Genomic DNA, 27,183 nt, shown 5'->3' with positions numbered 1-27,183 from the left:
TCATTGTTAAAAACATTAAATATCTTATTTATTAAATATTGAAAATTCTAAGCAAATTATATCATTGTTAAAACAAGGAATGGATAATTTGCCAATGTGTTTACACTTTTAAAATGTTCCTTCAGACAAAGTGAATTAAGCATTACATTATTAATACAAGCATTATTGAAAACATTTTCCTGGTAGATAATTTAATAAATTCAATAAATGTTTCTCGAGTGCCATGGTGAAAAGTCTCTTTAGGGGATAGAAATAAAGGAAAGATCGTCCCTGCAATCAAGTTGCATTCAATAAACATTAGTATATGTGCAGAGAATTATAACGTAGGCGGGATGCAGGATAGTTATAATGACCATGTGAACAAAGAAGGAAAACTACTTCCCGTGAAGATGAATGATTGGCGAAGGCTTCACAAAATGATGGAAATTGAAAAATGAGTGTCATCATTGAGGAGAGAAGAATCAGAAGAGAGAAATTGAATTGAATAATGGAAATCCTTAAATACCAAGAGAAAATTTGATTTTTGTTCTTTCTGTAGATATAAAGCAGTTGTGGTGGTTAATTTTACATTCCAATGTGGCTAGGCTATATTACCCAGTTATTTAATCAACCACTAATCTAGATGTTACTATAAAGGTATTTTGTAGATGTGGTTAGCTTCTAACCCTAGTTCACTTTAAGTATCATAGATTACCATCCCTAATGTAATAGGGCCTCATTCAATTACTAGGAGCCTTAAGAGAAAAAGAAATTGTGCCTCAAATCTGTAGCATTAAATCCAGCCTCATTTCCCGCCTTCTGACCTGCCATAGGGATTTCTTATTTGCCAGCTCCACACTCACAATCACTTATCCACTTCCTTAAGACATTTCTTTAAATATGTAAATGTATATATTCTATGTACATAGCCTAGAAAATATATATTCTCTAAATTATTTGATGTAAACATATATTCTGTTGCTTTCATTGTTTTTCTGGAGCACCTGACTGAAGAGTTATTAAAAATTTTAAACAAACAAACATTAACTACTTTTTTTGGCATACATTAAGTCATAATTTTAAGCTTTTCTTGATCATCATTTAGTACCACGTTTATGCTACATGCTATGGAGTAGCATAAAATGTAGTGTCAATTTTAGTGCTTTTTCTGCAACAATAGTGAACAATTTTAGCACTCCTGTGTGGTAGACAATGTGCTAAGGTTTTTCCAAATTCTTTTACTTAACCAATCAATGCAACATTGTTATGACAAAGATATTATTAATGGAGCTAGTATCTGTCTAATTTGACAGATGAATAAACTGAATTTACATCTAATAAATATCTGACCTAGGATACAGCACATGAAACAATTCTGTATTTAACCACTAAAATGAAAATCTTTTCCTAATGTTAAACAATTTAACTATGGTCACTGGCCAGTAAGCAGAATAAAATTACTCTTGTAAGTATGTAAAAAGAAAGCATAAACAGCCACGTTTATTCCAGAAAAGAGTGTCTAAGCAGGGGAGGCTTCCTAGGTTGCAGAAGGAAGCTGATGGTTTAAACAATAAAAAGGGAAGTAGCTTAGATTGTGATGAACAGATCTAAGATAAATTAAAATAATCATTGCATTTCTCAAAACGTGTACCCGATCTTAACATACTTGCCTCATACTTTTAAAATAGTGCTATATAAAATATAATAGTAAGATTATCAGCATCGGCATGGCCCAGGAGCTTGGTAGAAATTAAAATTTGGGGGCTTCATCCCAAATCTTACATATCAGAATTTCTTAGAGTGGGGCTTGTGCTTCATGGAGGTTTCCAAGTGCTTCATGTCACGTAGAGTTTGAAAGCACTGCAGTAGACCAACAGGGACCAGCAAACAAGGGTCTCATGAGGCTGAGGTGAGCTTCTCCAGGAAAACAGAATGAAGAAGCTAAGCTGGAACCAACTAGAATTAATAATGATTGATGAGTGTTATGTCTTAGGCTGAGATACAAGTTGGGAATCTGGGACAAAATAAATTTTGGAGGGACAGACTTAACTAGAGTCATACACAAGGTAAAACTGTCACTTAAGTGAAGATGAGCTTGAACACAAAGTCAGAACAGGTTACATAAGTGCAAGGGAAAGGGGTCAGGGGGGTATGTGTTAAAGATTAGGGCATGTCTGGTAAGCCAAGGTGGCAAAAATCCTGAAAAAAAGAACAGCTAGTTTAGAGAGAAACAAAAGATGGAGGATCCATAGCCAAAGGTTTGAAGTTGAGAATAAAATATTTGAAAGTGGGCAACCCAGTTCGATTAGGCCAACCCTATCACAATTGCTCATTACCCATCCTAAAGAATCAGGTCCTGTTCATAGCTAATAAAATCACAAATTATGCCACAATTTCATTCATCTTTAAATTAAAAAATATTTTAGCACCCTCTATTTGCCAAATACAGTGATAAATAACAGAGATGAAAATGTAGGTGAAATAAATGTGATCTCTGCCATCAGGAGAGTCAGGCATTAAATTATATTTTATATATTTACAAAAATTATACAAGTAAGTATTTAATTATTATTACCATAAGTGATACCCAGAAAAAGTACAAATAATATGAGAATGAATCACAAGACGATTAACCTAGCCTCCAAGAACAAAGGGTAGGAGAATAATCAGGGATGTTTCTCAGAGAAAGTAAATTTGAAGATACACCCTCAAAGATGAGGGGAAGTTAGAAAAGAGCCGTGTGAAAAGCATTCTAGGCCAAGATAGGTGCTGTGCAGAATGTGAATAGGAGAGAACAGGAGAATGGCCAGGACGCCTGGAGTGTAATGAATGAGGGGAGAACAGTGCAAGATAATACAGACTTGCTATGAGCGGTTAAAGATGTAGAAGAAGGTTTCAACTGCAGTCAGAAAGCACTGGGCAGTTTTAATCAAGTAAATAATTTAATGACATCCGCATGATAAATATATATTATATTTTATATTGTATATCCTTTTCAGTTCTGTGATAGGGTATTTAATAGGGATTCCATAAGGAAAATTTTATTAGGTTATTGTAATAGTTTAGGAAAGTGAACCAATGATGATGACTTGGAGTAGGTTAATGGCAATGAATAGAGAAACAAGTAGACAGATTCATTAGATACTTACCAAGTACAAACCAATGAGCTAGTGGCCATAGAGAAAGAAGAAAAAATATCACATTTTGGTTTCTGATACAGGCAGATGAGTAGAGATTAATAATTAACTAGAATAGGGAATATTGGAAGAACTAAATTTTTGGAGAAAACTCAAGGTTTCAGCAGTGGACTGCCTGGATTTGAGATGCCTGTTAGTTATCCAAGTGTAAATAGAAAGTATGTGAGTGGATTGATGAGTCAGTGTGGAACTCAGATAAAAACATTTTGTCTAAAGATATAAATATGGATTCATTATACGCGATAGGCCTAGTTATTAGAATGGATGAAAATACCTAAGGAGAGAGAATGAAATCAGAAAGGTTTCTTATCTTTCAATCTTTTTTTTTAAAAAATATATTTTATTGATTTTTTACAGAGAGAAAGGGAGAAGGATAGAGAGTTAGAAACATCGATGAGAGAGAAACATCGATCAGTTGCCTCCTGCACACCTCCTACTGGGGATGTGCCGGCAACCAAGGTACATGCCCTTGACTGGAATCGAACCTGGGACCTTTCAGCCCGTAGGCTGATGCTCTATCCACTGAGCCAAACCAGTTAGGGCATTATCTTTCAATCTTTAATGAATGATAATTAAAATGCTTTAGTGCAAGAGAGATTGGAAAGGTATGGGCAGAGAAGCAAGAGGCAAAGGAAATGAGTTTGTGTCCAAAAAATTAGTTGAATAGATGTCCAACTAAGGAGTCAATACATGTGGGACAGAGAGTTAAGGGGTTAAAAGAATGAAGTGAATGGGACTGATTGATTTATTACTATTTTCCTATACTTACTATTGATTTATTACTATTTTCCTATACTTACTATACTTTCTTACTCAATTTTGAATATGGGTCTACATCCACTGATGTTTTTTCAAGCCAGATTCTGGCTTCAAAGAAAAAAATCTCTCTAAACCCTGACATAAAATATGTATTTTAAAATAATAACATCTTAAAAGTACTGAAAGAAAGAAAGGGAAAAGCCCTATCATTCCAGAATTCTATACCTAGCAAAAGCATCTCTCAGAATGCAGGCTAAATAAAAACTTTTTTCATATATACAAAAGCTAAGTAAACTCATTGCCATCAGACCTGTGGCATAAGTACTGGCAAAGGCAGTTCTTTAGGCAGAGGGAAATGAGGACAGATGGTGTTCCCTGGTGCTATGCAAATTGAGGCTCAGACTCTCAAAGCCTTTATTCCATTTACACTACTTTCAAGTCAGAAACTGAAAACAATATGACATAAACTCAAGTATCATGCCAACTTATCTTTTAACAGTTTATATATTTACAAATGAACATCATTAAATTAAATTAATGTATTTATCTCTTAGGTTATTGGAGCATTACTGAAATAAAGCAAAGCATTAGAAGGCTGGTTACTAGAATTATTAGATTTGATAAACCATATAAAGTACTTAGGAAAGTGCCTGGCACAAACAAATCTCTATGTTTGTGAGCCTGAATTACTTAATAATGTATATATATAATAAAATATATTACTTATAATGAAATCTATTATTTTATGTTTTATAAAAATGGATATTTATAGGCACAAGAACTAGTTTTATTGAGTAGTTACTTAGCAATCCTATATAAGAAAAGCTTAATATGCTAAGTGTCCGGCATCTAGTCCATTCAACCAATCAAAGCTTAATATGCTAATGATATGCTAAGGCCACTCAACTGCTTGCTATGACATGCACTGACCACCAGAGGGAAGATGCTCTGACTGGTAGGTTAGCTTGCTGCTGGGGTCCCGCTGATTGGGACTGAGTGAGAGGGGCTGGACATGTCCTGGAGTCCTCCTGTGGTCTCTCCCTGGCTGGCCAACTTCCCCTGTCCCTCCTAGGCCCCAATTGTGCACTGGTGGGGTCCTTCAGCCTGGCCTGCATCCTCTCACAATCTGGAACCCCTTGGGAAATGTCGAAGAGCTGGTTTTGGTCTGATCCTGCAGGCCAGGCTGGTGCACGAATTCTTGCACCGGGCCTCTAGTGTATATATAATAAAATACATTATGTTTTAGAATTTGCATGAAGATTACCTGTTCACCATGCCAGAATATAAAATAGGGTCAGATTTTATTCAATACTTAAATTATTTTAACTATCTGATAAGAACTGTTTTTTTCTCTTAGCATTGAATTAATGGAAAATTTAAATAAAAATCAGCAATTATGTGTTTATATCATTTTTGGTAGAAAGTAATGAATGGCTCTCTTAGTGGGAGATAATTATTAAGACCTGACAAAACAAAGGGACTCCAAAGTTAGTTGAATTTATCAATCAATCAATCAATAAGCATTTATTGTAAACTTATTTTATGCAAGTTCTGTGCAGGATGCCTATAATCCAGCAGCATAAAGTTACTAGTTTGCAGAGAGTTTATGCGATAACTAACAACTGTTTATCCTTGCAATGTTGAGGCACTATACTAGGTAAGTTCTTTTCATGTTCTTTCATTTAATCAAGCTTCGTGGTATTCCTATAATGTAGGCATTATTATTAGTAATAGTATATTCATTTGATAAACAATTGAAGTTTAAGGAACCTACATAACTTAGTTGTAGATAAACAGTACATAAGTGTAAAACATTTGTGTAAAAGCAAAAACTTCTGCTTTCAACTATTAGATACATTGCCTCTTTCTCTTTTTACAACTCATTGGGTAAGTAAGGGAGATCTATTTTAAAAGAGGACAATACAAGTTAAGAGAAAAAAATACTCTTTAATTTTTAAAATAAAATTCTCTACTGTTAAGAAATATTTATAAAATTTTTAAATTAGAAAATATTAATAAGCTTATTTAGCAACTGAGGTTTTCCCAGTTCTTATGAAGAAGGAAACTGTCAGCTTAATTACTAAAAGTATGGAAATAGATCATGCCCTGGAAAGTTAGAAATGAGGAAAGTTAAAGCCATCTCCAAACCAGATTGGCTTTAAAAATATGGGCCTTAAAAATACTAGAGATTTAGGAGCCAGCTAAGAAAATTCTCAAAGGGTTGAGGAGAATCTCCCTGGAGAAAGCAAAGTGAAAACAACAGCTAGAGTTATTAGAATTAATCACTGTTAATCAGTGTTCTGTCTGAGGCTGAACCTCAGTGGGAATCTAAGACAATAGAAAATTCAAGTAGGTCAGGACAGAGATAGAGTTGTGGAGCTAATAAAACTTCCCAGTTAAGAATACATGAGTTTGGGCACAAAATCAGAGTGGATGGTGTAGCATGGGTGACAATAGGTCATAGTGGTCTGACACATAGGTTTGACAACCTAAGGAATAAAAATCCTCCTTTTAGAGAGAAGTTTAATATATAAGCATCCTTCACCATATATTTAAAGTTGAAAATGAACCATTTATTCAAAGGCAGGAAGCTCGGTTTTATATAATAATTCTAGCACAGTAACTGATCATTCAAATGTAAAGAATCAGCTCTTACAAGATCATACAAGCACACATTGTGCCATTGATTCATTCATCCATGCCTTCAGTAAATATTTGATACCCTCTATGTGGCAATCACGTGATTTACACCAGACCTGTGATAAATGAAAAGCAAATAAAACAAATATGGCCTGTGCTGTAGTGAGATGTACATTATAGTAAAAGAGTTAGGCAGTAAATAATTACAAAAGTGTGTTTTTAATTATGATTTTAATCAGCTATAAAGGGAAGGTACCACATATTGTGAGAATAAAGTGCAGAAGAAACTATCCTGATTTGCAAAGTAGAAGATATAGCATGAAAGTGAGTCACTTAGCCAAACAACAATTTTGGAGAAAAAAATAATTCCTGACAGAAGGAGAATAGCGTCCCAAAACTGGAAAGAAACAGGGTGATGTCCAGAGTAGCTGGAATATCGTGAGGAAAGGGGAAAGGAGAACACAGTGGAGTTGGAGGGTTGGTTGGTGTCAGCAATACGTTCAATGCTGTGTTGAAGATTTTTGAATATTATCTTAATTGTAGTGGGAGGACACTGCACATTTTTATGTGGTTAAATAATATGATGACATCTGCATTTTTAAAAGATCACATTTCTGTGATCTCATGTGGTATTTGGGATGGATTAACTGGCAGCAGGATGGATATGGGGAGCTCACCTATAAGGCTATGTCAGCAGTCTAAGAAACAGATGATGCTAGCTTGAACTTGGTTATTAACAACAAAAATAGGAAAAAAAGTAGATAGATTCAGTATATAATTATGAGGCAGAAAAGAGGATTAAAGCCATAGATTTAGGCATGAGCACATCCTATAGGGTGGTGCCATTTATTGCAAGAGGAATAACTATAAAAAACCAGATTTGAGGAATATATTGACAATTTAGTTATTTCAAAGTGAGATATAAGCAAGTGGAAATATAAAGTTGATGTGTCTGAACTTCCGAGAAGGTATCTTGCCTAGATACAAAGTTTGAGTTCATTAGACTATGCATGTTCTTTTTTTTAAAATTTAAATCAGAATACAGGGCGTGGCAAAAGTAGGTTTACAGTTGTTTATGCAACAAATAATACAATAATTAGTAAATAATAATACAAGAATAAGCTATGTGTTTTTGCACACTCATAGCTGTAAAGCTACTTTTGCCATACCCTGTATTTTATTTATTAATTTTTATTTTTTATATTTTCATTTTAATGGAATTTATCAGAGTGACACTGCTTCACACAATTATACAGGTTTCAGGTGCACAATTCTACAACATATCATCTGTACACTCTATTGTGTATTCACCACCCCAAGTCAAGTCTCTGTCTATCACTATTTATCTCCCCACACCCCCTCCACCTCCCTCTACCCCATCCTTCCCCCGGCAATCACCACACTGTTGTTCATATCCATGATTTCTCTCTCTTTTTTTTCTTTTTTGCTCAATCACTCCATCCCCCCACTGGCCCCTCCAACAACAGCTATCAATCTGCTTTCTATGAGTCTGTCTCTATTTTGCTTGTTAGTTCATTTTCTTCATTGAATTCCACACATGAGTAAATCATACAGTACTTATCTTTCTCTGACTGGCTTAATTCACCTAGTATAATGCTCTCAACAAGTATAAAAGATTATATCTCAGTTTCTGGTATGAGCCAATGAGTGGAATGGTGGTACCATTTCCTAGAAGAGTAGAAAAAGGAAAACCAAATTTAGAGAAAGTAGAGTTCATTTATGAACTGCCTGAGTTTGAGATGCTTGTGAGATATATGCAAGTATTAACATCAATTATACAAGTGGGTGGAGGGGTCTGGAGTTCGGAAAAGACATTTTGGCTGGAAATATAAGTTTGAATTTATTATGCCTTATCTTTCAATTTATGCGGGTGAATAAGAAAAATTTATCACTTAATTATTAATAATCACTACATTTAACAACTGTTTTGCAAAAAATCCTGAACATTAAAATAGTCTCCAATGAGCTAGTAAGGAAGAGCTCTGAAAGACAACTAATTCTAAGCCTTTGAGGGCAAGAGTTATTAAATTCCCAGCACCAAGTTAGATTGTCACCTATAGCCCACGTCAATTAATGTTTGTGAAAGAAAAGGCTCAAGTCATTGTAAGAAAGATGGGTGTTCTTTGCCTTCACACCTGCATATCCCAAGCTAGTTTTTCTTTTTCCCCCCTTTCATAAACCTGTTTTTTTTATTTGTATTGTTCATTCAGATGATTTTTCAAACAGAATTATTACTGGGTCATATACTAGCCAAGAGTTTTACATCTCACAATTTTGCACCAAGAAATCTGTCTAGATTATAACTTATCCTTATATAAATTAGGACTTTTATTCCTATTTTAAAGCAACTATTTATTTTAAATTAAAGTCATGTATTTCATTAAGGTATCATGTTGTTGAGAAAGATCCACACACCCACTGCCTACAACTAAAATATGAGTTCTATTTTTAAGATATTTTTTGAGTAACTCTTTAATTTCATAGGACAAATATCTATGATGAAATCTTTTCCAGGAAATTATAGTTGCTAGTTTAATGATAAAACTTCATATGAAGAAGCAAAGTTGATTGTCATATGCAGAAAAACAAATATATTACAAAAGATCTTACTGCTACATTAATATCCTGCTGTCGGACCTAGTTTTTCTTTTATAATGTTTTTATCTATTTTAGAGAGAGAGAGCAAGGGAAAGATAGAGAGAAACATCAATGTGAGAAAGAAACATTGATTGACTGCATCTCATATGCACCCACTGGGGATAGAGCCCAAAACCTGGGCATGTGCCCTGACCGGGAATTGAACTGGTGACTTTTTGGTGCACAGGATGGCGCCCAAACAACTGAGCCACACCAGCCAGGATAGGCCTAGTTTTTTGGTAGAAAAATAAGATATGTTCCAAAGTATTCATATAAAAAAGAACATATAAAATTGCCTTGTTAAATAAAGCATAACAGTTATACTTGACATCTTAAAACTACAGTTAAATAAGAATGAGAAGACTATGGATAAAAAAACTTTTGTCCGAACATATTTTTGTAAGGATTCTGTAACTGGAGAATTCTGCAGCACTAGATATTAGTTTTAAATGGTTGTGTGAAAAATCATGTGAAACTAATGTAGAAAGTTAGCATGAGTCCAGAGGCTGTTTGTGGGGGCAGTGAAAGGCCGAAGGAGGACACAGGACTTCAGGCGCGTAGTGATGTGTTATTTGTTGATCTGAGTGTGGATCACATGGCTGTGTCAGTTTGTAAAAGTTCAACAAGGTGTATAGTTATATTTTCACTCATGTGAAATATGGTATACTTTCATACAAGTTTGAAAATTTTATACATATGCCCATTCACATATATGCACTTGTTCACTATAATCATGATGCGTTATTTAAAAAATATACCTACTAGTATTTAGAAGTGTTTACTTACATACCTTTTTAGTGATAACAAAGCTAAAACCTGTATAAAGCCCATAAAAGGAGTCCGTGTTTTTAATGTGTTATTCAAACATTGCAGTATCATCTCTTTTGTTGTTGTCATTTATTCATTCATGAATTCATGCAATAAACCTTTCCTTTTTTCCAATAAACCTTCTTAAAGAAGTAAGTTATGGGTTAGGTCATTTTTTTAAAAGCTCAAAAATTCTAAAAGACAAGAGTGTACAGACTTTTATTTTAATAAAAAAATATTGTGATGTTCAGCTGGGTGGCTCAGTTGGTTGAGCATAGTCCCTTATACCAGAATGGAACATACCTAGGTTGTGGGTTTGATCCTGGGTTGGGGTGTATACAGGAGGCAGTAGATCGATGTTTCTCTCTCTCTCTCTCTCTCTCTCTCTCTCTCTCTCTCTCTCTCACAAAAAAAAAAAAATCAATATCATTGAAAATATCCAAGGTAGGTCTAATTATTTTGAAACTAGAAATATATTTAAACAAAAATATTTTGAAAATATTCACATTTTTTACTAGAGAAGAAGGATATACTTGTAAAAGTTCTTCCCTAGTGTGTATTTAGAGAAAACAGGTTGGCATGTCCCCAGAGCTGCTTCCGTGAACCTCATGGGGTTGAACAGGCTTCTGATATCTCTTACTTGAATTTTAATGCCTTCCTGCAAGAGTATTTCATCACTTAAAAAACAAAAAAGCCTTTCTTAAGATAACTTAAAGTAAACATAATTAAGTAGGGATTATTAGGGTTATTTGGGAGTTGTTATACTCTCATAGATTTCAAAGACTTTAATTATATTTTTCAATTATATCTGTAACCATAGGATAATGCTTAGTAGATTTGTTTTACATGGAGATTAAACCACAATTGGGTCATTTTTGTGAAACCTGGGAAATCATTTGGAATACTGATGTCTGTAAGCCAACTGAAATATTAAGGAAATGTGTGCTTTAACGTAACTAGGAACCCTTCCATGTTACATGGACAATGTCCAACTTTTCAAACTTTTGAGACATGTTGATATTTATTCGCTACATATATTTTCTCCTTTTTATTTAACTGAATTTATTTTTAATGACTGAAGAGATGTTAAAAATGGATTTGGATATCATTTGGAGCTTTTTCTTTCTTTCTTTCTAATTTCCATCTTGGAAAGGGAAGTACAAACTGAAAAAAAAGGGGGAATCCATGTTTAAACCTTGTGAGTTCTTTTTCTTACATATTTTTTTTTATTTTCCTAACTTGTAAAATTCATTATTAATATTTCAAATATTTAGATAACATAAGAAAGCTCACTACCAGCTTAATAAATAAACATATAAAGTTCTCTATGTGCTCCTTCCTCCTTCCTGTCCTGAGAAGTAACTACAATAGAGATTTGGTGTTTATATACTTCTCAAACATTACTCTCATATATCTGTGTATATCTCTAGACAATATACAATATAATCCATACTGTTTTTCTTGTTTTAAAATTTAATAGAATTTAAATTATGATATTTGGTTTCTGTACTTTATTTAATTCATTACTTGAATTTTTAAAAATATTGTAAAGTATGATATAGTGAAATAAGCATGGGCTTTGGTCACTTGAAACTTAAATTCTATCATATTCTTTGTGTCTGTGTACCCTTGAGAAAGTTACTTAAGCTATTTCAGCCGATTTTCTTATCTATAGAATAAGATAATATTGTCTTTGTTAATTGGCTCAGGCAAAATGATATAAATATGCATTTGGCAATCTGTAATATATAAAATATTTTTGAAGCAATAATAAATGTTCTTTTCCATATTCTAATGTACCTTTCTCTAATTTTTTAAACTAGTATTGATTACTACATATACTTTTCATATAAAACATGATTTATTGATCTTCTAAGAAATAAAAAAGCAAAGAGATGAAGGGAAAACATTCCGTTATGATAGTGGTTCAGAGAGGCAGGTCAGCAGTTTGATGTCAGGGAAGAGACTGGAAAGGCAAACCCAGATCTGGATGTTCACCTGCTCATTGCTTAACTTTTCTTCCAGTGGGACTTCTTGACAAATGGAAATAAATGCTACTTAGCTCACAAGGGCTTTGTGATGACCAAATGCAATCAGCTTATTAAAGTACTAACCATTGTTCTAGTCTTATAGTATATGTTTAATATATGTTAGCAATTTTCCCTTTTGGAATCAATGTGTTAATGATGTCAAGATGTTAAATTGACATAAGGCTCTTATGTACATGGTCTTGTCTCTGGGTTTCATTCTCCATCTTATTTCCATTGTACACTTTCTACCTTGAGCGATTTCTTTGACTTTCGTAGCTTAAACAATTCTGGTAACTCCTCAATCTATTTAGTGAACTATAGCCTCATTATCCAGGTGTCAACTGGAAATTCTCTTTTTAATTCTTTAACAGCTCTTTATCTTGCTTCATAGTTTACCCCTCCTTTGCTTGCATTTAATATTATAACCTCACTATCTTTTTATAATATCAGTAGTTATTTTTAAAAGATTTTTATTTTTATGTCACATAGAAGTGAGAGTTCACTGAGTTACCCAAGGCACCACCATAAAAATCTTTTATTATTCTTCCTAATCTCATAATCCTACTTAATCCTATTGATGAATTTCTTAAATAAATATCTCTAGAATATATATTTTAAATCTCCATATCATTATATCCACCTTGTTTAAAACCTTATCACTTTGGCAGACTACAAGTGGTGTCCTACTAAAGGTATTCATTCCCTCTGGTTACTGCATCTAATCTATCTTCCCACCACAAAACCTAGTCATATTATTCTCATGGTGCAATTTTGAAATATCTCTCTGTAGCATAGCTTCACACTTCTTAACAGTCTTAAAAATGTTCTATATAATCAGGATTTTAACAGAGTTTAAGAAAAGGATCCTGCAGAAATCAGATTTGACATAATGTTGCCTTATCACCTGACAAAATGTCTATTATATCCAAAATTCTCATAATGTAGCTACTTCAGTTTCTTAAGCAAATGAAACTGAAGCAGTTGTGTGATGTCCTGCTTCCCTACAAATGACCATGTTGTTCTCTTTATTAGAAATAACTTTCCATTCAAGTCTTTCCTCCAAGACCAGGCATTAGGAGGAAGTGAATTAATGTTTCTAAAGTCCTTACTACGTCTGAAACTATGTTAAGTGATATAAACATATTGCAATGTTTGAATTTCCTAATAACTCGATGATGTTGATAAAATCCCCATTTTCAAGATTAGGAAACTGAAGCAGGATTTAAACTCTTATCTAGCTGACTATACAAACTGCATTTTTAACTTTTGTGCTTTAAGTAATTTAATTCTCACCAAAAGATACTTAACTTGATTTCTGTGTAATAAAACTGATGCTTATGGAAGGTCATGCAAATTCAGAGAATCCTGAAATTATCTCAAATTTGTCAAACATTAAAAGCCATGTTAATTCAATTTACCACCCAGCTCCTTTAAATATCACCCCCTCTACAAATTATTGTTTAATGTCCCATTGGCGTTTGGTAATGTTAATATTTCTTCTGCTGCTCTCCCTCATATAGTGGAATAAAAATAAGAAGAATTAACACTTGCCTAGAAGGTATGTTCATATAGACACATTGCTATGTGCTTTGTCTCACTAATGTGTATTATAGTGATTATATTAATCACTCTACATCTATGTGTTTACTTGTTTTCCTCACTAAAGAATGAACACCTTGGAATCATTCACTGACCTATAATTATGTATTTTCCCAGCATTTGGCACATTTCCTTTTTTGTAAAATAATGCATATTTTAAAATTAAATGAATGTGTTATGATTAGGGGATGATTATGGTATTGACAGGGCGGGGTGAAAAAGTAGAAAGAATGTGTTAAATCTCAGAGAACAAATGTGGTCTGCTCCCACAACCCTTGAGCTCAGGAATGGAGAAACTTTGGTAGGCTGAATTATTCTCCTAACTCTATATGACATTATATCTTCTTATAATGGATATAAATTTTGCATTTTTCCAAATGATAATAGGTAGGCTAGTTATACATCTTAGTAGATATTAAAAATTTAGTAGACTAAATATTCTTTGATGTTTTCACAGATTTTGATTCATTTTATTGACCCTGTTATACATTACAGAGTTCACTCCATATTTTACATGCATTATAAATTCAAGATATTGGGAAGCCTCTTGATCTACAAAGAGATCAGATTTATCTAAAATAGCCATCTCTGCTTTTCCTCCATTTGAAAAGATCGGTTAAGTGTGTTTCTCAGGCATAGCCAGACTTCTGGAAAGTGGAAATTGGCTCTTTATTACAGCCTTCGGCTTTGTTTCATCTGGGAGTACAATTGACTACTTTGCTTCAGTTGTTTTCATTTCAGACTTATTTGCTTCCCCTTTCTGATTTCCTTGGGACTTACTATCTCCATTGCTTTTCTCATGCTGTACCCTTTCCTAATCTTGTTCGATTCTTGACTGGGGAGGTGTTTGTGTGTTTCTCATCTCTCTCCCCCGACCTTTAAAACATTTGAACCTGAAAATCTACTAAGTAAAAGCAAAGTTACTATCTTCATTTTTGACCCAGGTCTTGGGTATTTGTGAGAAAAGATACTGACTTTCCTGTTACTGGCTGAAGGAGAGTGACAGGACTAAGTAAATGTTCTTCCTATCCAGCTGGTTATACACCATTGAGTCCTGTCATTTCAGAAAGCTTCCATTTGCAGGGCTTACATTTATAGTTAACTTAGTTTATGCCAGCAATTTAGATTTTCTTAATTATTAAACTCTGTATCCTCATATCTGATAACTTAAATGCTGAGATTTCAAATGATCTACTATTTTTAAACGAGATATTATCTTCATATGAAATTGCTTCTATAGATTATCAAATTGGTAAAACTCTTGACAGGATACTTATTAGTCCTTAGCTACAAATTCCATATTGTGTAAGCTTTTGAGGTAGTCCAGTCTTCTTTCTAAAGAATAAAGAATATCATTTAGATAAATATTGTAAAATAAGGTCTATTATGTAGTTTACTGGAATTTGATTATATTAAAGATTATAGACAAATAGAATCTACCTGGAGCAGAATGTGGAATATGGAATATGTATAGTTCTTAGATGGTTAATTTCTCATACTGCCATGTAGACTATTTTAGCATAGCCTTCACCGATTCGGTGCCATTATCTTCTCTATGGCCCAGCAGGGATTATGCTTTTACATATGCGCTTGGAAGGAAGAGATATCTCTCTGAACATCCCTAAATTCCATCTCTATTGTCATCAGCACCAGTATTACCCATGCAGGTTGATATCAGTTCTTGCTGGTTTACTGACTAAAATTCGCTGTTATCATGCCTCCTCCAAGAGTGAATTGCTCCCTGCAGTGTAATTGTTAGATGGGTTATACTCTGACAGTTATTATGTCCTCTAGCCCCAACCCATGAATTTGAAGGTTTTACTCTGGTTTTAACAAATGGTCTTATCATAGAAATATGATACTTGTATGCTTGCATGTTGTATCTGAGTGTGTATAAAAAGAGGCTTTAGAAAGACATGGCATTAGGCTTCTAAATGTTCTTCATAACATATTCAGTTTTCTTTTGGTGAAAAAAACAACTGCAGCTTAATTAATTTTAACATTGAAGATGCTTTGGAAAATAGAAAATATGTTCTATATACGCATACATAATTTATATGGATCTCTCACTATAATATTTTTGCAAATACTATTATGACATTTTAACTTTTTAAATATATTTTTTATTAATTTCAGAGAGGAAGGGAGAGGGAGAGAGAGATAGAGACATCAATGATCAGAGAGAATCATTGATTGTCTGCCTCCTGCATGCCCCTCTTGGGGATCTAGCCACAACTCAGGCATGTGCCCTAACCAGGGATCAAACCCAGATCTTCTGGTTCATAAATTGAGGCTGAACCACTGTGCCTCACTGGCCAGGCCTACTATGGCATTTTAAAATGCTATCTGTGTTTTCCCTTGGTGAACACTAGCATAATTAAACGCACATTTTGTCTTAAAGCCTGCTTTTTGGAGACAGTAAAAAAGACTAATAAAAGCCATGATTTGTTCTTAGATGCATAAATTCTAAGAGAAAGGGCTCTCAGAACTACTGACACACCCAGAGTAGAGGTGCTTACAGTCCAGAACAGCTAACAATGAGGAACACGCGGACCAACTATCATCATTTTTTAAAGAAACATCTTCCACATTATTGAAATGAGAAATTTATTATTTTTAAATTAAAGTTTTCTATGAAAGGTTATTCAAATGAGCCCAGGTAAACATTTATGGCTTATAGCCATACATCACTTTTTCTGTTGTTTTTTTTTTTTTCTCTTTTTTCAGTTTAGCCTTGTTAATTTTCCAAAAATGGTAGAGAGAAAAAAACACCTCCATAGATCTTACTTATGATGCAAAATAATAAACCTACATCTGCAGAAATATGTCTTCTGAATAAAAGAAAACAGATGCTGTTGCATTTTTGCAGAAGAGAGTTCAGTTTAAACACTCTGCAGTATGCAAATGTCATCTCCTCTATGTGAGCGTTTTACCCCAGTGGATGCTGCAGGGTTGGAGGCTTCTGCCTGTGATTTTGGTTGTAATTTTACTTGTGGAAGTAAACCAATCACGGAGCTCCAATTGCCTCGGCAATGAGGTGATCAATAGCCCATTACTGGATAGAACAGTGGCTACAGGAAGTGCATTGAAGATTTTAATGCATGAATTATGCATGCGGTGCTCATTCTTTAGTCTCCGAACAGAATGACAGGGTTTGTGAAGTCGCCTCAGATAGTTTCTTGCATTAAAGTGACTGCAGTGAAATGCTTAATATTTTCAGGCATAGAAGCAGCATTGACTAGGTCCAGCCGAATTTGGAAGCTGTAAGTGCCCAGCTCCAGGCACAGAATGCTTTATTTGAAAGTATTGCTGTGTAGAGAGCCAGCTTGGCTGTCATCTAACCTGCTCTTCTCAGAAGGTTGGCTGAAGGATGGGAGCGGCTGTGCCTGCCTCTGAGGTCACAGCTTGAAGTCCTTTTAACTTGCTTTCCGCTGCAGGAGAGAGGCGGCTTGTGGTATCACTGTCGCTGCCTTTATTCAGATGGATAATTTGCAATAAATATTACACCCAGAAGGACAGATCACTCAGCATATGAGGTAAGTCTGAGGTTTTTCTCTAGGTTAGATCATTGTAAACAAGAATGTGCTGAGTGAGGATCACAGCGGTGCAGTATTATTAGTAAGGTTGACTCAGACCTCAATATTGTGATGCAGTGTCAGGGCTCTCAATTGTTATGCTAACTGAAAGCTGACTGTATTTTATGATCATTGATAGTGTGGTGCCATAGGTATTTTATTTTGCATGCAAAAGCTTTCCAAGGATATGCCAGAGCTCAGGTGTGTGGGTCTGGGCTAGACAGAAGCCTGCAAATTTGGGAGGGGCAGCACTGAGAGTGAGCTGAATCAATAAAAAAAAATCCTCTCCGTGTGGAGAAGTTTCAGCAGGGCTGTGGCATTCCTGTGGCTCAGATTATTTCCTTAATGCCAACATGTTCAAATTATGGTAAAAGATGGTGGTAGACGCCCAAAATGCTCAGTCCTCCCAGAAGCAGGGGAACATCCGAGGGACTCAAACTCGAATTCTGTGCAGCATACAAATCGAACAGATGGAATTAAAACAATTCGGACTAGCATGTCCTTGAAGGAAGACCTTGCTGTCAGAAACAAAAGAGTTTGGCTTCTACCTGTGGTGCTGTGCTTTTCCCTGTCTAGCATGCCTGGCTCTGAGACAAATGGGTAGATGGCATATTTTGAAATTTACCAAAAAGAAAGCTTTCTTTCTCGCTTTAGTGTTTTAAAAATCAGGCTTATAGAATTGTATACAATATACAATTGTAGAACCCACTATATAAAAGCCAAATAAAATTTACAACAACTCTAGAAAACTAAAAAAATACAGTTTTATACTATGCTTGCCAATCTTTGTGAATTAAAGCTGCTTGGTTAAATATCATGGCAAATAATTAATAAATATGCAAATAATGGGTAGTCTGATATGAATTCCTGAACCTATCTTTAGGGTGGGAAAGTAGCATGAACAACCATTCAGTAAGAAACTCTAAGGATAGTAAAATTTTTTAAGGATTTTTTTAAACAGTAATTTAAACAATTAGTCTATGTGTATATGTATATATGCCCATAAAATATATATGTACACACACACATATATACACACACATCTACATTATAACATAGGATTTATTTAAGAATCCAGTGTCACATGTATGTATATCTACTCCCTCAAGTATGCTAATGATGCTGTTTTAAAAAATATGTTTGCTACATGATCTCTTAAGAGCCAAATAATAGATAAGACCAAGTGTGCTTTGTAAATCAGGCATCATTTATTTTTTTTAAAGAGAGGGGACTACATAGGAATGATAAATAGAGGTCAGAAATGCTACCTTTCAAACATTTCACAGTGCGTTTCAATTCTGCTGTGGTGTTACTCTGTTACATGGGTTTCCTGTCGACGGCTGGGTGCTGGAGTGGCTCAGAGCCCTCAGCATTGCACAGTGCGTTTAAATCCTCCAAGCTGATCTCCGTTAGGAACAGGAGGAACCTCACAAGTGGAGTGTTTCCTTAGGAAGGAGGAGTGATTGCCTCTACAACTTAGAGGTCTCCTGATGCTGAGTCATATGGTTCAGTTCTGCTCAAATGCCCCTGGCTGAGGTGCCCCATTAAGAGCAAATAAAACGGGATCTAAAGGAAAATGAGACAGAATGGAGGGGGCATACACTTAAATACGTTTATTGCCTAATGACATATTAAATTCTGAGTGATGAGTATCATGACAGTGCCACTTGTTGGATCTGGCTGAGGTGACAGTAGGAGGAGAAAAACTCCCTTTCTGGCTGACAAGATCAGGGCAGTCAAATTAATGGGCTGACATGGAGAGATTGTATAAACACGGGGGTCTATGTACTCTGCACTTGTACTTATTTAAACCTCTCTGTCATTGCTCTAGTCTCAAGCAAAGCCATTTATCAATTTCATGGAAAATACTTGATGTTCAGATGAAGAATATTTCCTGGCATATGTGAGGAAACTGAAATGAGATGTGCTCTGTTCCCCATTCCCAGAGTAGTTATAATTAATTTTTATAGGTTATCAACTGGGAGAAACTAACAAGGAACTCATGAGAATATTTGAATATCAACCACAATATGAGATGAACCACCAAGATGAGTTTAGTGATTATTATGGCAAAGTATAATCATATTAGATACAGTTGAAAAAGAGACTGAAGATGTAAAAAAGATGTAATAAAAGGAAAAACGGGGATATGGAATGAAAACTATAGTAGTGAAACATAAAATATAAGATATTTGAAAGAAAAATATACTTGCATTCATAGTTGGTATATGTTATCAATGTCTCTTAAAACCGATTTATAAGAATTCTGAAATATTATGATTTAGTAGTATAACGTTTTATAATTAATTTAAAATTAAAATTTTTGAGGTGAGAGAATGAGTTGAGAAGAATATTTTAAAATTGGAAACTGTCAATTTTCTTACGGGAAATAAATGCTTATACTAATAAGGCATTTTTGCACTATGTTATAATAAACCTATGTAAAAAAATTACACATCTATATCTGTATCCCTATCTAATCTTATATGTTCTATAACATTAACCATAAACTCAGATTGTGGAAAAGTTATTAATCACTCTGGGCCACTTTCCTCCTCCCTTGATCATCCAGGGACAAGTACCAGAAAACTGGAGGCAACCCCATGCCCCAGAGTTCCTTGAAATTATTCAAACTAGCCAATCCTAAATCCGCTTTTACTTTGCCTGCTTCCTGCAAAAACCACAGTAAAGGCTCTTGCTCACAGTTGCAGCTGGCTCTCCTTGGCCTCCTGACCATCACCCATGATTTCTCCCGCCCCACCCCCGCCATCCCCTCATTGCATGGCATGCTCCCTTCTCTTGGGACCTGTGAGTAGAACAAGCTATGTTTTCAATGGCAGTCCTCTCCAGATCTATTGAGTGTACTATACCTGAAGAAGAATAAAACCTCTATTAAAACAAAATGAAACACTTCCTAACATTTTCTTTAGCACCAGTTAACATCAATGGAAATATTATACTCCCAGTACTAAAAATAAACCAGTCAATTTTTTTAAAAAATCATTGTGCTTTTAGTAAACATCTATGTTATTTTGAATGTACGGGTAAATTCTGAGTGAAGTTCCCATAAACGGGTTTTACTCTTTTCCAAACTGTTGTTGACAGAGGAGGGTATATCCTTCAGAAATATGAATGGAGAATTAGAAGTTTTTACTTTTATGAAAAGCTACATAGTTCTAAAATTTTAAATATTTTCCCGAGACTGCTATAATTTGTAGTATTTCATATCTGCTACATGAAAATGAGCATCTACCTTGTCAAGCAACTAAATCAATGCTAAAGGAAAATGCAACCTCATGCTACTTCAATATCAAATTCTGAAACTGTAATTAACAAGTGCTACTGTTGTCTACATAATGTCTTTGATATCCAGTAGATAACTAGGTAATATTCTAATTAAAAAATATTTCTGCTGCATTAAATCTAAAAAGTGAATTGAACTGTCTTGAGAATGCGGTTGCTACTCATCAGTGAATGCAAAACTTGGGAACAATGAATCAAACAGTTAAGTCCAAGACTAACACAAACTGGGCCCCACAGAAGTAGTTAGTACTCTGAAGATATATACCAAAAGCCCTTAGCAGTGTCTTTCAGCAGTCCACTCTACTATTTCAGAACATCATCACTGAAAAGAGTTGAGGTGCATAAGTGACTTTAAAAGGTATAAGAATTCAAACACTAAATGTATGTTTAAACTGTATATCTTTTAACTTCCCTTTATAACTCCAAGATAATATATTTTATTCTTACAATCACAATAGCTCTTTAAGAGATAAACGTTGATAAAATTTGTTTGCAACTTAAAATGGAAAATTGGAGATGATTTAGATTGGAAATAGGTTAGTAAAGATACTAGTCATGCTAGCAGATGGAAGGGCAGCAAGGTGGGTGGCTGGGAGGGAGTCTGGAGGCAGAGCTGTGCCAGAAAGAACATAGGAATTTAAACAGATGGGAGTTGAAATATTAGTTGGCAAGAAGAGAAGCAGGGTTACAAACAGGAGAAACTACTGAGGAACTGGGTAAGCAGGCAGCCAAGAGGTGAGTTGGATGGACCAGTAATAAACAAAATAGTTCAGTATCAGGATACCCAAGTTTAAGAACAATTAGGTAAGAATAATAGAAAACAACTACTTTTTCCCCCTTTACTTGAACCTGGAAAAATGATGTTTATTATTATTTTTAAGTGCTTTGAAATAATAATCAACTGTTGTTACAGAGGGGAAATTTTAGTAGAAAATTTAGAACTGCTTACCACTGAAGACATTTATTCTGTGAAATTATTATAAGTATAAAATTTACTTTTTATCTCCTATTTTTGTGTTTCCTATAAGCTCTGGCTTTAGATTGGTTAATATATGAGGATTTGGCTGGAACATAATACTGAAAAATAATAAAAGTAAAGAATAAGAATGTTAACCCTACTAAAAAGAGAATTTGTCAGACTATAGAAAATCTGCATATAATCTTATCTTTAGGAGAAAATTCCTTAAGTTGTCTTTGTCTACTAAGTGATAATAGCAATGTCTCAATAAATGTAGTGTGTCAAGCACCTTTTAACTCATTGTCTATAATAATAAAAGTGTAATATGCAAATTGACCAAATGACCATACAGTGGAATGACCCTCCGATGAAACCCTGTGGCCAGGAGGGCCGAGGCAGCCGGGGCTGCAAAGTCCTACGTCCTACTCTTCCATGAGTTTCGTGCATCAAGCCTCTAGTGGATTAATAAAAAAGTCCCATGCACAGTAATATTTGTAGGAGGGGCTTGGTTTAATGTGGCTATTCTGATTGACCTTCAGGATAGATACATGGGTTCTAAGTGGAAGAGCTACTTCCATTTTCCATATATAAATTTAGAATTAATACCATTCTTTCCCCCAATTTTCCTATCTAGCCTAAAAACTTATTTTTCTGATACTGTCAACTGTAGTTCTCAGGCCAATCAATTGCTATCTAATCTAGTTTGCTAGTCAAGCCCTTATGCCATTATGCCTGAAACTTTGATATTTTTAGCCAATATGATCATTTCTAAAATGTCTGCCTTCCAATTAATTCCATGTGTAGATTGATAAATAATGGGTCATCAGTAAATTCATATTAATTAGTGATTATTGGTTTTTATAAATTGTTAATTAGTGATAGAATATTTAAAAAATTATTTTCCTTAGGGAGATGTTTTAAGATCCTTTTGCCCTCCTTCTTAGCTCCTACAGGAGAAAAAGTGACACTAACCAGGAAAGCCTCCTGTATAAAGAATATATCTATCTTGCTCATCATTGCTCCCCCAGTGTCTGATACAGTGCCATGAGGATAGCACATGTTCAATAATTATGTGTCGAATGAATGATCATATGAATTAATGTTATCACATTTTATTAATTCTAAGACACTATGGCTTGTCACACCATCAAATGGAGAGAACATTTGTTATGTTAAATGAACATACTGAATGTAACATAAATCCTTTAGTAGTAGGATTTTTTTTAATGACAAAAATCTATCTCAAACTAGCTTAAGCAAGAGGGAGGGTTTATTAGAAGGATATAGTTTCATGTGACAGAGGGCTGTACAAGCAAATGTTGGGAAGAATGAGGATAGGTTTTAGCTGGACCTAAAATATATCTGTAACTGAAGATTTGAATGTCATGTTAATAATGTCAGCTTCTCTATGAATGTGGCTTTCAATCTCAATGAAGACCAACTGTACCTAAGGAAACATGCCTGATTACCAAGATTTAGATATTTTTATATCTCCCAGAGCCATCTCTCCCACTACCACCAATGAGTACTTTTTGTGATAGTATTTACAAGGATTATATTGTAAATGGCAAGTTCGGATGGTTGGAATGAGTGAGCATACAGTTTTTGTTGACATAGTTATTAACAAATAAATATAAAAACATTTGGTTATTTTAAAATTGACCAGATATTCTTCCCAACAAAAGTACTGTAGATATTTTAATAAAATAAATAATTTCTTACTTAGAAGTTACGTGAATAGAAGGAATGAAAATAAAGTATTTTAAATTATCCTATTAAAAGGGTAATATGCAAATTGACCCTATGGTGGAATAACCAGGAACGACCGGTCGCTATGATGCACACTGACCACCAGGGGGCAAACACTCAACACAGGAGCTGCCCCGTAGTGATCAGTGCACTTCCACAGGGGGAGCTCTGCTCAGCCACAAGCCGTTGACAGCTGAGAGTGCAGTGGCTGTGGCAGGAGCCTCTCTTGCCTCTTTGGCAGCACTAAGGATGTCGACTGCGGCTTAAGGATGTCTTAAGGCATCAGTTGGACATCCCCCAAGGGCTCCCAGGCTGCCAGAGGGATGTTTGACTGCCAGCTCAGGCCCAATCCCCCAGTGAGCAGGCCTAAGCTGGCAGGTGGACATCCCCTGAGGGGTCCCAGACTGTGAGAGGGCACAGGCTGGGCTGAGGGACTCCCCCAGAGTGCACAAATTTTCATGCAGCGGGCCTCTAGTTTTATAACATTCAATCTGTTTTTAGACTTCATGGGAGCAATTATTATTTTGTTTATGTCCAGATCCTTAGCCTTTAGCATATTGTCTGATATATTGTAAATAGTTGGTAAATATTTTTCATTAATGTTTTGGTGATAATGTTGTTTCTTAATCCTCACCGAGGTTTTATTTTTATTGATTTTTAGAGAAAGATGAATGGAGGGAGAGCCTCCTGGAATCAAACCCACAAGTTAGTATGTGACTTAATTGGGAATCAAACTGGCAACCTTTTGGTACACGGAATGTTGCTCCAACCTTCTTAGCCACCTGGCCAGGGCACATGATAATAATGTTCTTACTCATGTAATTAATTCATAATAGTTACAATGAAATGGACAATGAGATAATAGGAATGTTAAGAAAGTATTTCTAAAACAAACAGTGAATATATTTCCTACTGTCACCTACACATAGCTAAAAGACAAATTATATAAAACAAATTGCTAGAAATAAATGACCTGTAAGATAAGCAGAGATCTAGGCCAAAAAGAATGTGATTTATTAGGTCTGGGATTGTGTCCTGTTGTTAAAATGAATTGAAAGAGTACGTTGTTTTGTTTTGTTTTAAATTATTGGAGATATTAAATACATAGGAAATTCTTAAAAAGAGTAGAATTAAGTAGAAATAATAATAAAGCTATTGAGAAAAGTGGGTGTTTGTGCCAGCATAGTCATCTAGAAGAGAGAAAACATGGCCAAATGTTTATGTAGGTATATTTGTATGAGACCTTTGCAGGAACGCATGAATGTCAAATATTGTTGGCTTTTTAATAAATGACAAATTTTAATCATTATTGTAGGAGAAAAGGAAATTCTTTGGCACAATAATATTTTAAGTTCTTAAATGTAAGAAAACTCACAAATATGATTATTTTTCTCCCTGTTCTTTACTTCAGTAGGATGAGTCCTCACCTATGGAAATATTAGTGCCTTTTGGTGAAGACCTCCTTTTATTTACATTGCCCTTGAATAGATGCTTCCTGCAGTCTTGAAGAAAATGTTTCTGGTATTCTAAGAGGAAGATTATTTAGAATTTATCTCTCAAGTCCCTCATCAAGAATTAAATAAATCTTAGAGTTGAAAGGGTTCATATTAAAATTCCTTAATTTTTACATGTGAAAACTGAGTTTCTGATGATTGACACTTACTATTTATGGACTCACTTAAATACCTATGTGCATATAGAAAACTAACTTTCAAAGCACATAAGGCTAAAAATTTAATAATAATATAAAAATTACAGTATTATTTTTAATTGTAGAATTCCTGATTCAGATTTAATGTTTTTATGTAATTAATATTTTAGTTTAAGGGAGAATGTTCTTTAGTGAATTGCTTTTGCTTCTCTAAATTATCCATTTTGAGAAACATTCTTAAGAAAGAAAACTTTAATGAAAGAAAATTATTCCTCTGTGATTCCAAACACATACATTCATAAATCTTAACCACAGAAATAAAATGTTGGAAGAAACCATTCATGAGAATTACTTAGGAAATGGGCACCTGTAGAGACATACTTGGCATCAGTATAAACTTAATCCTTCTTTAAAATAGCCAGTCATGTGTCCATTGATATGCTTAAAATTAATGCTTTGGTTATATTATTAAAGACAGAAATTTCAGTGGCTTGTAATTTAGGAAGAAATATGAGTAATGTGTTCAAGTTGAAGTGGAGACTGTATCAATGTATATATATATATGATTTAGGATTAAATTATCCCAGCAAAGTAGAGTTATGTTAAAAATATTAAATGCAGAAAAACTCTGAAGATCACATTGCCTCACAATTAGAAAAAATAAAAAGGAAGATCACATTTTAATTTGCCTGAAGATATCATCATATGTTTCATAGCAATAAGTGTTTTATTAACAGAATAAAGCACTATTTAAAGAGAGAAACGGGTACACCAACATTTATTCATTTTGTACTTTGTACTATGCAGTATGACAAAATGTTTTGAATATTTACTTTCATGCCATCACTGGAGTAACAATAAGTATATTAAAATGTCTTCTAAAACCTAATATTTTAATTTTTCTTATTAAATAATTTTTGTCATATATTTGTCATGTAAATGTCATTAGTCAGTTAAAAATCATTTACCATTTAGTCTTTATAGTCCATTAAATAATTGCATGAGATAAATTACAGAGAAACATAACCTTCTATATACTTATTAATTTATTAAAGAATGGGGTGATTAAGTTTGGGCTATAAAGAAATGTATGAACAATACATGGGCAGAATGGAAATTAAACATTTCATAGTAATATTTTACTAATAGTAAAAATCATTATACACAGATTAAGTTAATTGGGAAAACGATGATGTGATGACTGATGAGGATAATCTAAAATAAATTCAGCAACAAATCTATGGAACATTCAGTTTATAGGTGGTAAAAGAAATTGCTTTATCAATCACATTGCAGTGGAAATTAGAATGAGTAAACTCATATGGGCAATTGATGTGGAAGGGACAAGCAGATCTACCAGTAATAAAATAAGGGCAGGGATGAGGGGTGAGGATACTGCGAACTCTAATGCTTCTATCAAGTCCCCCGCAGACTTAAGTATTCATTTCCTTTCTTCCTAAGCATTATCAACCCATAAAGCAACTTTTTATTTTTATTTTCTGTAGTAAAGTAATTCAAATCAGCCAATGCTTTTCTTTTTAACATTTATTTTTCCAGAGGGGGAAAAAAAACCTGAATTCACTAATGGTTACTCCTTTCCATTTGTGTCACTTTCAAACATCGTGTGGCCTATTTATGCATGTGAACTGCAAATTATTTGAATTTTATTACTTTCAAAGATCTTTAGGGAAAAGTTTAAAAACAGTGAATTTATAATGTAGATAGTAATTAGAATTTCATCTTACTAGTTATGCCACAGGCACATTCCTCAATAGACAGCAGTGGACTTAATGTACTAAACAGTCAGTTGTTTCTCTAGCGCATCTCAGCTCTGCACCTATGCTGTCATGGGAATAGTAAGCTTTACACCTAGATGGACTCGATTCCCAGAGCTGCAATTTGACACCAGTATTATATAAAAATGCGTTGGATATTCTTTTATAACTGTATTTTAAATTATTTTTCTCCAGTGATATTTCTGTAAAGTCAAAATCCCTCTTAGTGTCCAATTAGGAAAAAAAAATTTTATTCAAAGTTACTATTATTACTTTTATTAGGTATGAGCTATATAATTGGTTGCCTTTCCTTTTCTTCCCCTTCCCTTGCATTGGCAGCTTTTAGCTAAATTTCACTTCATTTCTCTCATACTGGGATCTCCTTCTTTTATCACTATCTTAAAAGCTATACTGACCATGTAAGCTGTCACAAATTCCTTCGGAAGTATTAGTGTGTATATATATGAACAAATAAATAAGTGAATAATTTATGAGTTAGTATC

General features: G+C 34.2%; 1 protein-coding gene across 4 annotated transcripts in view; it reads left to right on the top strand.

The window, feature by feature from the left end:
• CNTN1 (contactin 1) overlaps window positions 1-27,183 on the top strand; it is a 269,218-nt gene that overhangs the window by 75,977 nt on the left and 166,058 nt on the right. Inside the window, exon 1 of one of the 4 annotated variants that reach the window (XM_036299992.1) lies at window positions 16,821-17,205. The exons of the other annotated variants lie outside the window; for them this stretch is intronic. The gene's annotated coding sequence lies outside the window, so the exon portion shown is untranslated. Of the gene's footprint in view, window positions 1-16,820; window positions 17,206-27,183 lie in introns of those variants that run through there. 4 annotated transcript variants of the gene reach the window in all.

The sequence above is a fragment of the Myotis myotis genome, unplaced genomic scaffold (assembly GCF_014108235.1).
Source record: "Myotis myotis isolate mMyoMyo1 unplaced genomic scaffold, mMyoMyo1.p scaffold_m19_p_3, whole genome shotgun sequence".
NCBI classification, from domain to species: domain Eukaryota; kingdom Metazoa; phylum Chordata; class Mammalia; order Chiroptera; family Vespertilionidae; genus Myotis; species Myotis myotis.
Note: the sequence above shows the minus strand (reverse complement) of the source record. Positions and strands in the feature narration are given on the sequence as shown.